The sequence below is a fragment of the Dipodomys spectabilis genome, unplaced genomic scaffold (assembly GCF_019054845.1).
Source record: "Dipodomys spectabilis isolate Male_0828 unplaced genomic scaffold, ASM1905484v1 ptg000249l, whole genome shotgun sequence".
Taxonomy (NCBI): domain Eukaryota; kingdom Metazoa; phylum Chordata; class Mammalia; order Rodentia; family Heteromyidae; genus Dipodomys; species Dipodomys spectabilis.
This window is the reverse complement of record NW_024870926.1, coordinates 749,044-762,908: the sequence shown is the minus strand read 5'-3', so window position 1 is coordinate 762,908 and position 13,865 is coordinate 749,044. Positions and strand designations below refer to the sequence as shown.

Below are 13,865 nucleotides of genomic sequence, written 5' to 3'. Positions count from 1 at the left end.
GCCTCACATCAGCGCCCTTCCTCTCCCTGGCGGGAACCCAGTGACTTTAATCAGAGGTGGGGAGCAGCATGTCTACACCTGCCTTCTGGGGTCTATTCCTTTTTTTCTGGAGATGGGAGATGTTGGATACAGAAGATAGACACCCTTGCTGTGTGAGCCCTTGTCTTCTGTGCTCGGTCAATCTTTCACCTGAAGACAAAGAGACACAGAGAGACAGAGAGAGGGACAGAGAGAGAGAGAGAGAGATCATCTTTTTCCTTGTACAGCCTGACTGTGCTCAGGTGAGTAATGAGTTGGCAAATTGCAGGTGCTGCATGGATGAGACTTCTGTCACCGGTGTGGATGTGTGTGTGTGTGTGTGTGTGTGTGTGTGTGTGTGTGTGTGTGTGTGTGTGTGCGGGTGTGTGTATGTGTGTGTGTGCGGGTGTGTGTATGTGTGTGTGTGTAGAAGTGGGTTGTAAAAAGGAGGCTGAATGTTTTGGTAACTTCTACCTGCTATCTTTGGGGCATGTATGGGCTTCACAGCTGAGGTCTGGGGGCCTGGAATGGTGAGAGGCGTGAAGGGGACACAGCACACTTAAATTACAAGAACAAGGGATCTGTGTGCAATGGAGCTGTGTACTCCCTTGGGCCTGGTTGGTGGCAGTGCGAGCTTGGGAGGACCTGGGAGTGCGGCCTGCAAGGGATAGCTTCCTAGGGGGACAGAGAGCAAGGCCAACACTTAGTGAGGATATGAATTATGCTAGTATGGAGCGCAACAGCATAGGTCAGACTCTGGGTCTTCTCATCATGATGTCTGATGGGCGAGGCCAGCCCTATTTTAAATGTTGAGCTATGATCTTCAGATCTCAGCCTCCTGAGTACCTAGGATTATAGGCATGAGCATCTGGCACTGGGACTCTGGTTCTTTATGGTTTATTAGGGTTTGACCTCAAGGCCTTAGGCTTGCCAGTCAGGCCTTCTACCATGTGAGTCAAGCTCTTCTGTCTTGGGCATTTCTGAGAAGGAGAATTAATATATGCTCAGGCTGGGCCGGATCATGGTCCTCCTATCTGTGACAGGCATGAACCACTAGGCCCGGTCTTCTGTAGTTGGGATGGTAGACATATAGCGCCACGCACAGTCATTGGTTTAGATGGATTGTCCCAAACTCAGTCCATGGCAGCCGATTCTTGACCAGAGGTGAAGCTCTGGGTTGGACCTCAACCATTCGACTTCAATCTCCTCATGTGACAGTTGTGAGGAAACAAGGGATTAATACAGAGGGATCTCTGGAGCAGGGACAGGCACAGAGGGAGGGACCATCTGATACTGTTCTTGGCAATTCTGTGAGCATATGTTAGGAAGATACCTGGAAAGATATCCGATGGTGTGTGTTATTAATGGTGCAACAGGTAAGGGATTGTGAAACAAAACATGGCTCTCTTTCTTTATTACCCTATCCCCATGAGTAACGGGATCCTTCACTTTGTTCAGTTATGAAGCTGGGGAAACTGATGCACAGAGAAGCCGGGTGAACTACTAATAACTTCCAGCTGACAGGAAGCTCGGCCTGACTTCTCTGCCATCCTTCCTAGGACAATGAGTGCTATTCAGTCCACTTCTTGTGGTGGGAAGTCCACTTCTTTTCAGTCACGGGGCTTGAACTTTGGGCCCGGGGCAGCTCCCTGAGCTCCTCAGCTCAAAGCTAGCACTCTACCACGTGAGTCACGGCACCTCTTCCAATTTTCTGGTGGTTCTTTGGAGATAAATGTCTCACAGGTGTTCCTGCCCGGGCTGGCTATAAACCACGATCTTCATATCTCAGCCTCAATTGTACTTCAGCTTATAGGCCTGAGCCACCAGCACCTGGCTTAAGTGTAATTCTGACCTTCTTTCTTTCTCTTTCACTCTCAGGAACTGATTCAATGCGTGCTGGAGGAGGTGACCCAGCATCCCCATGTGGTTGGAACCAAGGTGGCCCTCTCATTCTGGAGGTAGGCTGTGGGTCAGGAGCTGTCTCACTCAGTCTATTGTACCAGCTCCATGAGGTAAGTCCCTCTGTGCCCTGTCTACAAGGTGACAGTTATCCATTGCCCATCTAGCCTTCCTGGACTCCGTACTGTGGTCAATGCTCTTTTCTAGCAAAAATTTTCTGGTTAAAATTATGATACATAGTTACAGAATGAAAAGGTAATGCATCTTAAGAAAGTCATTTAGGGTTCTGGGAATGTGGCTTCATGGTATGGTGATTGCCTCGCATGCATGAAACCCTGGGTTCAATTCCTCATAAATAGCAAAGGAAACACTGGAAGTGGTCCTGTGCCTCAAATGGTGGACGGTTAGCCTTGAGATAAAAAAGAAAAGCTGAGGAATAATTCCCAAGCGCTGAGTGTCAGCTCCAGGACTGCCAAAACAACAACAGCAACAACAACAACAATGAACATTTAATTAGTAAATGAAAAATAAAGAACCCATACTTGGAATGTATAATTGCTCCTTCCATACTGATACCTGACAATAGTCCCTAATTAATGTACTTTACCTGTGTTAGGATACTGTGTTGAAAAAATATTTTGTTCATTAGGTCATATCAATTAATGCCAGGAATGTGCTTAGATGTTAGGTGATTATTTCTGGAAATTCAAAGATTCCAGGCTTTTGAGTGTGGTCACTGCTAATCACAATGAGAAGGGTAGTCTAAGTGAGATTTGGAAACTCTTTTGGCAAGTCATCGCACCAAAAAGGCAGAGGCTAATTAACAGTTGTGACAGAAGAGAAGGAATAACTCCAGATGGAAAGAAAAAATAATAGTAACTAAGGTATAGCAGAAAGCGTTCTAGGGAACTATTTTTGGTTATTGAAAAACTAGTTATCAACTAGGTTTATTCCTCATTGCCTTTAGCATTCAAAATATCCTAGGTTAGTTCTTAATCTCTGTGTGATAAATGTATCTCCTTCTATGCTGTTCTTTCATACCTGATCTCCTTTGCTTTCTAAAAATCTGTCTTTCTATATTTCTCTATGAACATTTTCTGATACTAAATACACCTACAAAGATGAAAGGGGATGCTAATATAAGAGTCCCATAGCTCATGAGTCATTAATGTAACAAAATGTGAAAGGAGGACATATTTATTGCTACCTCAATTATTCTGAAAAGCTGCAATGTCACATCATTTGGTTCAGATTTCCATTCTTTGTCTACATAGTGACATTAAGTGTACATAAATGCAAATATGAGCTGGGTGCTAGTGGCTCATGCCTCTAATCCTAGCTACTCAGGAGGTTGAGACCAGAGGATTTTGGTTCAAAGCCAGCCTGCTCAGGAAAGTCCATGAAACACTTATCTTCAATTAACCCCCAAAATCCGGAAATTGTGTTATAGCTAAAGTGGTAGAGTGCTCAGTTGAGCTGAAGATCTGAGAGACAGTGCCCAGGATCAATGTTCAATCCCCACAACCAACAAAAAAGTGCAAATATGGCTTTAAGTTTCCCCCAAAGGAATGTGAAGTCAATAGTAATCTTCCCAAATGATTAATAGTGCACCTACTTTGGCTGAGTTATTTGTTATGGCTTCTTGCTAAACATTTCTCTTCTTTAAAAATGGTCAGATATTAGCTATATAATAAACTTCATCTCATATTTCTTGGTTCAAAAGAGAAGTCCATACAGTTGATGTCACTTAGCTTTCTTACTGTCTTAGTTCAAAGCCAACCCAGGCAAGAGAGTCTGCCAAACTCTTATCTGTAATTAAATACCAAAAAAGCCAGAAGTGGAGTTTTGGCTCAAGCAGTAGAGTAGTAGCTTTGGGCCAGGTGGGAAAGAAAGACAACTGTTCAGGGACAGGGGCCAGTCTCTAAGTTCAAGCCCCAGAACAAGCACAAACTAAACAAGAAAACAAAACAAACCCTGGGTGTTTCTTTGGGACTCTCCTTAAAATAATGGTGATCTGAGAAGAGGCTGCTTTTGCTGATCATACTCACTGGATCCTGCTTTTCTGGAATCCTTATTGTTATGGAAAACACAGGACCAGAATAAAGGAATTGATAACTGATTCCTGCAACAAGAGAATCATCTCAGGAGTGAAACATCCATCCATAAGACACTTTAAAACCTCCATATCTTTACTTCTTTGCAATAGAACACTTTTAAAACAAAGTTACTTTCTTTTGTTCTATGCTGGCCTTTAAATGGTATATTGTTTCCTTTTATAATACTCTCAACCGGAAGTTTACAGACAAGTTTTACATGAGTAAAGGACACACTCAAAAAAGTCAGAGACATAGTTTCCTTCAAGCCTTGGATTCTTTTCTTGTACAGTAAAAAGGAAAGCAATAGATAACTTCAACTTTGTCATTTCTCTATGTTCAATCTCTCTCCTGGGATCAGTTTCCACATCCATTAAAAGTTACTTCCATTTTCTTCCACTAACAAACTATGGTGCTGCTCCAGGAAAAATATGAATGTTTTCTTGCTTCATTGAAATAGCACAAGGACACTTTTGGACATGAGGTAACACGTGTTTCAGAGCCAACTTAGTGAAGAGAAATGAAATTTAAATTGCTTATAAATACTTTATCCATGAGAACATTTTGTTCAAACTTCTTATGTGCTCTGTAAATTAAGGTGAATTTTAAATGGGAAGAATGTTCTCAGATCATTTTTTTTGAGTCTATATGCTGTGTATTAATTTCCCAAGTGTACATGAGCTAACACTAAGAGAAACAATAGCAATTATAGGAGAATAAGAAGTTCTGTGTTTATGTATAAGTGTTCACTACAATATAGAAGACTCTAAAAATAAGATAACGATAACATTGAAACAATAAAGCCAAGTCCAGTATGTAGATTTATGGGAGTGATATAGAGAAAGCATTATTGCTAAGTGGAACATGAAGCATGAGGCCACTCCTTTTCTAAATCACGCTTGCTATTCACCTAAATGTGCAAAAAGGAAAATGGAAGAATGATTCGGTTTCCAACGCAAGTCAGATATGGGAGAATAGATTTAACTGGAAAAAGAGAGTCCATCTTAGGAGAACAGGAATTATACTAGCAATGAACCTGGTGGCTATGATCACATTTCTTTTTTTCCTTTTCTTATATTCTTTTTTTTTTGTTCGTGGCACTTGAAATATGGGACAGGTTGCTGTCCCTCCGAAATGCAGCTCAAGGCTAGTGCTCTTCCACTTGAGCCACAGTACCACTTCCAGTTTTCTGGTAATTATTGGAGAAATGAGTCTCCAGGACTTTCCTACTCATGCTGGCTTTAAACCCAATCCTCAGATCTCAAAACAACTGAGTTTATGACCACATTTCTAACAGTGTACACTCAGGATATGTAATGTATAATGTTCATCTATCTTTACATGAATTCTCAAGTTAAAAATCTGGGCTACAGGTTAGACTTTACACTCACAAAAGTGTTTGAAGTTTAAAAGTTGATACTTCTGGATAAATAAAACCTAAGAATGTAAAGGAGTCTGGGAAGTTCAATTTGCATCCAGCTTGGACAGTATAGGCTTTGCGACACTACCTATAATTAACCAGGCAAAAGCTGGAATACCACTTACGAGCAAGATTGCTGAATAACAGCTTTAGGTTTTTGCATACATACATACAATCATACACATACACACAGAGGTACTTATAGGTGCACACAAAAATACACAAATGAAACAACGCTCAGAATATGTAAAAAAACATAGAAAACAATAGAAAACAGGTCTTGAGTAAGATTAGAATCAAGTGATAATTTTTATTATTAGCAAGCCCTCACCTGAACTTTCCCCCAGAAGTTTAGAATATTACATTGGTACGGACCAGAGATTGTAAGAGAGTCTAACAATCATTATTAATGGGATAGGATCCATGGAGGAATGAATCAGGGAACCCTGCAGATGCATCTGAAAATGTTCATATCCTGTGTCAAATGATAAAACATCTTTGAAAATAGTACATAAACAGTCTGAGCAGTCAGTCTAATGGATAAGATCAGAGGAGAATTTCAGAATTGTTAGTCTGTTATAGATTATATAAACAAACTATGGCAGGGCAATGTGCTACAAGTCTAGAATTCTTGCACTCAGACAGGAGATTAGAGAGTGGAATTACATAAGGATACCTTCCCTGGACAACGTGAATAATTTTGTCTCAGTAAAACAAACCAAACAACAAGAAAGGAATATACAGTTGGAAGCTTGGGCTAATTGTGTCATTATGTTTTGAGAAGTCAAGGTTCCTAATGAGTGCAACTCATATATATCCTCACTTGTGTTTTAAATGCTCTCATCATTACAGAACATTCCTAGATGCAAAATAGCTCATGATTCCCATCCAAAAATTTGCAAAAGAAAGCCTCATTCTGTTGGATTCCAAATAAATGTTGAAGGATTACAAAAGCTTAAGTCTGGAGAAATAGTAACGTTTGCCTAATGTAGGACTTTGTAGACATTGTTAAATTAGAATTTACATTTAAAATATATTTTTTGGTTTTGTTTGTAATTTCATATTCTATAGGATATTACAAAATTCTTTTTAAGTAGAGGGATTAAGTGAAAAATTCACAAATGATTCTGGCATTCTATTTGCCTAGATATTCTTTCAAGAGAGTTATAATTAGAACATAGTTAATAGATAATTCACCCAGTTCATGTATACCATGTTAATGTGAATAATCCAGCAGAGTTGCCAACAAATGGATGACATTAATTTATAAATTTAGAAAAACCAATATTTTAATGGTTTGCTTTAATATGGTATGAACAGAGTAATTGTGTGACATCTACTTTCTTCTACCTATATGTAATACAGGAAGCCATTTCCTTATATACGTGCCTCTGTATAAATGAAGAAAAATGCTAGGTTTGTGGTTTGTTTTCAGTTTTGTTTTTGTTTTATGGGTTCGTCCTAGAGCTTGAACTCTTGGCCTGGGCAGTGTCTCTGAGCCTGTTTATACTCAAGGCTCGTGCCCTACCACTTCAATCTCAGTGCCACTTGAGTCTGGCTTTTGTGAAGAAGTTTTTTGGAGATAAGATTCTAAGAAACCTTCCTGCCTGGGTGGGCTTTGAACCATAATTTTCCTATTTTTGCATCCTGAATATCTATGATAGTTAAAAAAGTATAAATATAAATAATATTTGCATGTGTTCTGATCTCAAGAATACCAGTGGAGGAAAAATGATGCAGTTCATTTTATTGTGGTGTTCTTTTCAGAACAAGGAGGGCCTCACATTAGCAGAGGTGTAGTATTTTTTCAAAATAGAGATAAGGTATTCATGATGTGAATTAAGAAATTTAAAGTTGCCCCTTACAAGTTGGAAACTGTTGGGCTAGGATGACTTTATGGCATAAATCTTGGGATTGATGGTCATAGAAATAATAGCTTACTCTGATAAACAATTGTTTACTCTTGAATTAATTATTACACATGCTTCATAGTCTTATCCTCTACCAGAATGTGGCTATTTTTCTGTTGACTTCTCAGTCTGTAACACCCCATTAGAAAATGCATCTATTGCAGAATTACATAACATGCAAACAGGTACTGTTTTGAATCTCTCAGGAATGTTGCGAATTTAAAAATAAGTAGTTATTAGTCATACGAATTTTGAAGAACACATATACTCTGTCCTCTTAACAACTTACTTACTTTTAAAAGTTATGAGTTTCCATAGCATTAAACTGTTTTCTGTTTTAGAATGAGAAAGTACTAAATTTATTCTTTTTTGAAAAATTTGGCAATTATATTGTGAAAATATTTTCTAGTTGGATAACATTCAAGTTGATGACCCGCTGATAATGAAGGGGTAATTAATTCAAATTAGATGCCAAATAGTATTGATTTTTAAAATATTACTACATAAAGAATGTTATTTACTGTGCCAATACAGTGAAAGTATATTTTACGCAGCTTATTTTTTTCAATTTTCTTATCAAAGTGATGTACAGTGGTGTTACAGTAATTGTAAGGAATTAAATCATAACTTTTCAAACTTGTTAACACTCCCTCATTTTTCTCACAGTTTTACTTCACCCCTTCACCCCTCACAAGTTTTAATGTACGTTTCCAACATATTGTCTTGTGAGTATTGCTATTGCATTGGTTTTCCTTTTGTCCTTTGTCTCACCATTATGCTTTTCCTCTTCCCTTTGCTAATTAAGGTAAATATATACACAATACAAAATGAAATACAGCAGGGATAAACCATAGGGGAAAAACCCAAAGAAATCAGAAATCACATAGTTCATCAAAAACAACAACCACAAATGAAAAAAATCTGGTTCCATATATTTGAATTCATTTTGCTTAGCATCAGCTAATATGGTTATATATACGCATAACAAAGCCACTGGAAAATAATAGCTGCATGGATACTATATCATGAAATAGCATGTTAACTTTTTGATGGTAAGGGTGGAATTAAGATTGATGAATTCGTGGTTCTGATAAAGGATTTTCAAGAGTTTTAAAGTTATGACAGGTAAATTTTAATTGTTCAAAATTTTAACAACTTAACCTATTAAGAAAATTTAAAATTGCCTGGAAGAATAGGCTTTCATGCAAAGAAATCCAAGGAAACTTAGTAGAGAGGGAGAAATGTGGATGAAGATGGCTCTTTTTCACACTAAACAATCTGACCTCAGAAACCTTGCTGTAAGTCCTGTAGGTTCCCTTGGAATTGTCTTTACCCAGGAACTATATTCTCACTGTTTGAAACAAGGTTGTATTGCAATTTAAATTCAAAGTTCTTAAAAAAATGAGGCTTCAAAATTTGTGAATTTACCTTTAATTTCCAAGCAGTTATTCTCTGAAAAAGATAATTTGAGTCAAAATATTTAGGGAGAAAGTGCCCTTCATAATGGAAGAAGGTGTTGGGATTACACATTTCTGTTTGTAACACTTTCCACAATGTCTTTGGACGTAAAGCAGTGAAATACAGAAAAAAATTTGATTGTATACTTCAAACCAATGATTTCACATTTCTAAGTGACTCACAAAAAATAATATCCTTATTAATATCAGATAGTGAAGACTTCTGTTATTTTATATGCCAAAAAGTTCAGAAAAGAATTGAGCAAATGGAAATGTTAATTAAAAAAGTTTTCTTAGAAGCCTTAGCTAAGTGTATTGTCTTCAGCAGTGAAGGGAGGTCAAAACTTTTTTATATAAATTGTGTTAGTATTTTTACTCCCTAAAGTGATTTTACAGAGCCCATTTAGCTCACTACAATGCAGAACTTATTGAATGAAGACATGAAAATAAATTCCACATCCAAATGAGGCAACTTAAAGAGTTTTAAAAAAGAAATAATGAAGATGTAGCAGTGGTGGAGCCCATATAGTCCTTCAGGTTCACTAGACCTGAAGCCAAGAAGCTGTGATTAATTGGAAATCCGGCAAGAGCTAAGGGGAGGACATAGAAGTAGGACATAGAAGCATTGTCCTTTTGTAACAGACACTGTCTTCCAAGGTATGGGTGATTTAACTGTATTCTCCTCCATACATCTTGGTGAAGAAATGCAAGACCAAGAAAAAAATAATATATAGAAATAATTTTGCATGGAATAACTTCACTGTTCCTGATATGGTATCTCAGGAGAATCTTAAGAGAGAAGATAAAAGTGCAGTATTTTTTGGTTTCCTCTAAACATCTTGTTAGCAAAATATATCTTTGAGGTTAGACAATTCTGATTGAACCAACATGTGACGGAGTACTTAATTTTGACTTTAGACACAAGAAGTCTTTCAATGTAAAAGAAAAAATATAGCCAAATATTTGTGATCACAGCTTCTTGGACAGTTTTCTGGAGACATGGTTTTACATTAGATTTCTCCTCATTAACATATACGTTGTTTCATGGCAACCAAATGCAAGAGGGAAGTTTAATGGACTCACTTGGCCAATTAAACAGCATGAAAGAAGCAAAGGGCAAATAATATTTAATGAATTACTTTGACGACCAATTACTTTGCCAGAAGAAAGAAGCAAAAATATAATTCAAAATCAATTGACTTAAAATATGAAGAAAGAGTAGTGAAGAGAGATTAGAGAAAATATAGAGGATTGTTTTCTCTCCAGTGGAGTAATGGGTTCTTGATCTTGTTTCTTCTATTCTATCCTCACAAGCTACCAAGTGTGTCTCAGGATTGGATTATCCAGTTTAGACAGAAAACTCTTAGAAGAAAGATATTATTTGCAGCAGATTTAGGTGATTTATAACCTTAGATAATCTATTTAATTCTGTTCAAATTTCTCCCCTATCTCAAACTTCCCATTTTGAACAGCTTTGTTTGCTTTTCCCAATACAGCCCTACTTTAACTGATTAAAATTTTGAGATGTCATATTCATACTCTCTAGAGATTGTTGTTAGGTTGTAATTTTTGTGTGCTTTTGTTTCTTGTTGTGTTTTTTAACTGAATTTTAAAAGGTTGTGCAATTGTGTTACAATTAAATATATCCATCTAATTGTCTAATGCTCCTAAATTATAGTCACTCTTTCCATCATTCCTCACCAACCCGTTCTCCAAGATTTATTTCCAATTTACCACGTCCTTTATCATATGTGCACATTGAGTATTCTAACTTTACTTGCCACTTGTTCATTACTCATTCATTCTATGTCTTTACTATAATTCCTCTCTGGTTTCAACTTCCTGATTGTCATTCTGTTAAACTGTGTATTAATACTTTGAAAGGTTTATATACATTCCATGGACTTTCAATCCTGCATATTCTTGAACTATGTCAGCCTATATTTCCATAATTGATTCATCTGCAGCAACAATTTGCAAGACTGGAGACGTGAAGCACCTAAACATGATTTTATTCTCATTCATTTAGAAGATTAATCTTTAGTCGAAAAGAAAGTTAAAAATGGATTAGAATGTATTCTTAACTACGAATTTTTATAAATGACTTTGTACAATGGTGAGATTCTTTTATTTTACATGGAATAATATTTTCTACTACCTATAAGTTTTGGAAAAAGAAGAAAATATAATTTATTCCTAGAGAGGAATATGATAGAAATAGAAGACAGATATTATGTTTGTCATATCTCTGAAGAGTACCGATATTCAAGACTTAAAGTCATATTTCTTACTATGTTAGACAGAGGGAAAATATAAAATAACATATGATAAGGCAACTATTTTTGACTTTTTAAAATGTAACTTATTAAATGATGTAATTTATTAGCTAATGTTTGGGTTTGAAATTTAGGAGGCTGATCTATTTATCATATTTCTGGAAGGCCCTTACTGAAAAACACAAATTGTGGGTGGTACTATTTCTACACTTTAATGAAAGGTTGAACGTGTTTTGCATTAGTGTTGTGTAAATAATTCAACTCTATTGTAACTTGTTCCCTACACTTGAAAAACTTGTAATGTCACTAAGTATCATCAACTTGTCAAATGTTATTTTGGCGAATGTGATTTTGAAAAGTTTATTTGAAAAGGAATACACTTTTAGGAGATTCAGTGTAGATTATCATTGGTTTGAGAGTGACCTTTTTATAGCACAGAACCATGTTGTACTGAAGTCCCAGTGTTTTGAAGCACTTCTTAGTGCTTCAAATGTTTTTTCTGAATTATATTTGACCTCTAAGTCAAGTTTTCTGGGCTTTGGTAGATCAATTATGGATCTATCCTTCCAGCAACTATTTTTTGGCCAATTTATGTTGGAATAAAATCTTTCATTAATCATAGGGGTGGGGTATTAAAAATAATCTTATGACACTTTGTGAACTTGTTCACTCATATGGGCTGGTCATCTGTAAGTTGAATGTTTGAATTACAGTACTTTCTCTCAAATTTTGTGATCTCATCCTTCATTTTAAATTGCCTTGCATTTCACAATTGCTTGCTGCTAATTCCTGCATCTCAAGGAATTGGGGCCCTGAAATGAAGGAAATGAGAAATTGAGATGGGTATTCAATTATTTGTGTTGACATGTTGCATGGGCCTTGGTGGGAAGACTTGCCCCTATTATCTGATGATGCAGGCAACTGGTACCTGGGATCCTAGGACCCATGGTTACTGCAGAAGAATAATATTTTTTAGACATCTTAGCAAAATTTGGACATAATCAGTAGGAATGCTTCAGAAATATGGAGAAAAACAGCCTGGGACAAGAGAGTTAAAACAGTAAACAGAGCAGCAGGGTAAAATCCATTATAGATTAGAGGAAAACACTGTTTTTTACCATGTGGATTCAGAAGACCAAGAACAGTTACAATGTATCACAAGTTTATACTAAAAACATTGCATTGATACTTTTTATAGTCTAATATATATTTTAAACCTAATTATTTATATTCCAAATCTATTTATTGGAATAAATAAGTATCAATTTATTTGTCCAATTATCAACTAATTCCAGTAAGTTTCACTGTGTGAAATATAAAATAAGCACATATAAATATAAAATATATAACTATATATAATATAATTAAAAGACATGTGTGCTGCATTGTTCTGTTGTAGTTACTGTATCAAAGGCAACTTTGTTTTAAAGTATTATTCCATTATCTCTACCTCAGTGTTTGATAGAGTTAGACCTAAAACTTTACCATTTGTAGATTTACAGCATGGAGGCAATAGAAAACACTGTGATTAAAACATTATCAATTTAATGCCTAATAATGAGGAGAAATATATGGACTTCTGAAAATATTTGGTGATAAAAAGGCAGTAGTGTAAGTTCCTGCCTGGTTGGATGGTAGACAGGCCAGGACTTTAAGTAATCATGCATACCAACAATTTTTTCACCTTCTTGGCTTTAGCTACTTTTGAAATGGAAGGTATAATAAACAATTATATTTTGATAAAATACCTTCTAGTCTGAACAGTTCTGTTTGAAATGTTCATCTCTCCATGATCCCTTGTAACCAAGATTAGTTTTGTTCCAGTAAGACAATCTATGCTGTCAGGGTAAGATGTTCTGATTGGTCTGTTCCCACATGGAAAAAGCGTAAAGGCTCAGGTAGACATTTGTGCCAGTAACACCTCATTTGGGAAAATGTCAGCTGAAGAAGTTTAGAAGTAGCTCTCAAGCAACGCTTACTTTGAATCCATTAGGTCCACAAAGCTAATTCAGTTGGATAAATAAATACTTGAAAAAGCCATCACTTTTGGACCTATCTATAAATAATTGAGAGTACGATCAAATTCCAAATCAAAAGACTTAAGATAGTCATTCACAAAAAAATTTGCAAATGTGAGTAATCAACTGATCAATATAATTTTTTCCACTATTCACAGAATTTTGGGGAAATAAGACCGATAGCATTGTTAGGAACAATAAGGTTTCCTTGTTACAAGTAGGCACCCATAGGTATAAGCCTGTATAAAGATTGCTTCATTAACTACATAATTTAGAGGATACCACATGCTTCAGCAGCATGTATACTCAAATTACAATACAGATACTAACATGGCACTTGCACAAGGATAATATGAAAATTTGAGAAGTATTCCATATTTTTCATTCTTCAGATGCAAGAAATGAAAAACAGTTATTAAAAAGTTGATTACAAAATTACAAGTATAACAATACACACAATTCATATAATTAAATTTAGTTTGACATCAGTGTATTAAATCTTCACCTCAGACAGGCGTTTACATAACATAAACTTTACAAAAATTTTCAAATTAGACAACATTGTCATTTTATCCCAAAGAAAAAAAATATTACGACCTAGAAAAAAAAGGAATAAAACTGTTTCTATATGGAATGCAATCGGAAAGGACATGTTAATGAACCTATATATTATAAAATAATGTAGAATTCAAAGTATATCTAGGAGAAAATAAAATAAATTATGAACATTATGCAAACATAGAATATAGAATATTTTAAAATATACATTTTCAT

At 35.9% G+C, this 13,865-nt stretch overlaps 1 pseudogene; it reads left to right on the top strand.

Moving 5' to 3' along the window:
• Window positions 1–13,376: 13,376 nt before the first annotated feature.
• On the top strand, window positions 13,377–13,473 carry LOC122124827 (annotated as a pseudogene).
• The last annotated feature ends 392 nt before the right edge of the window (window positions 13,474–13,865 follow it).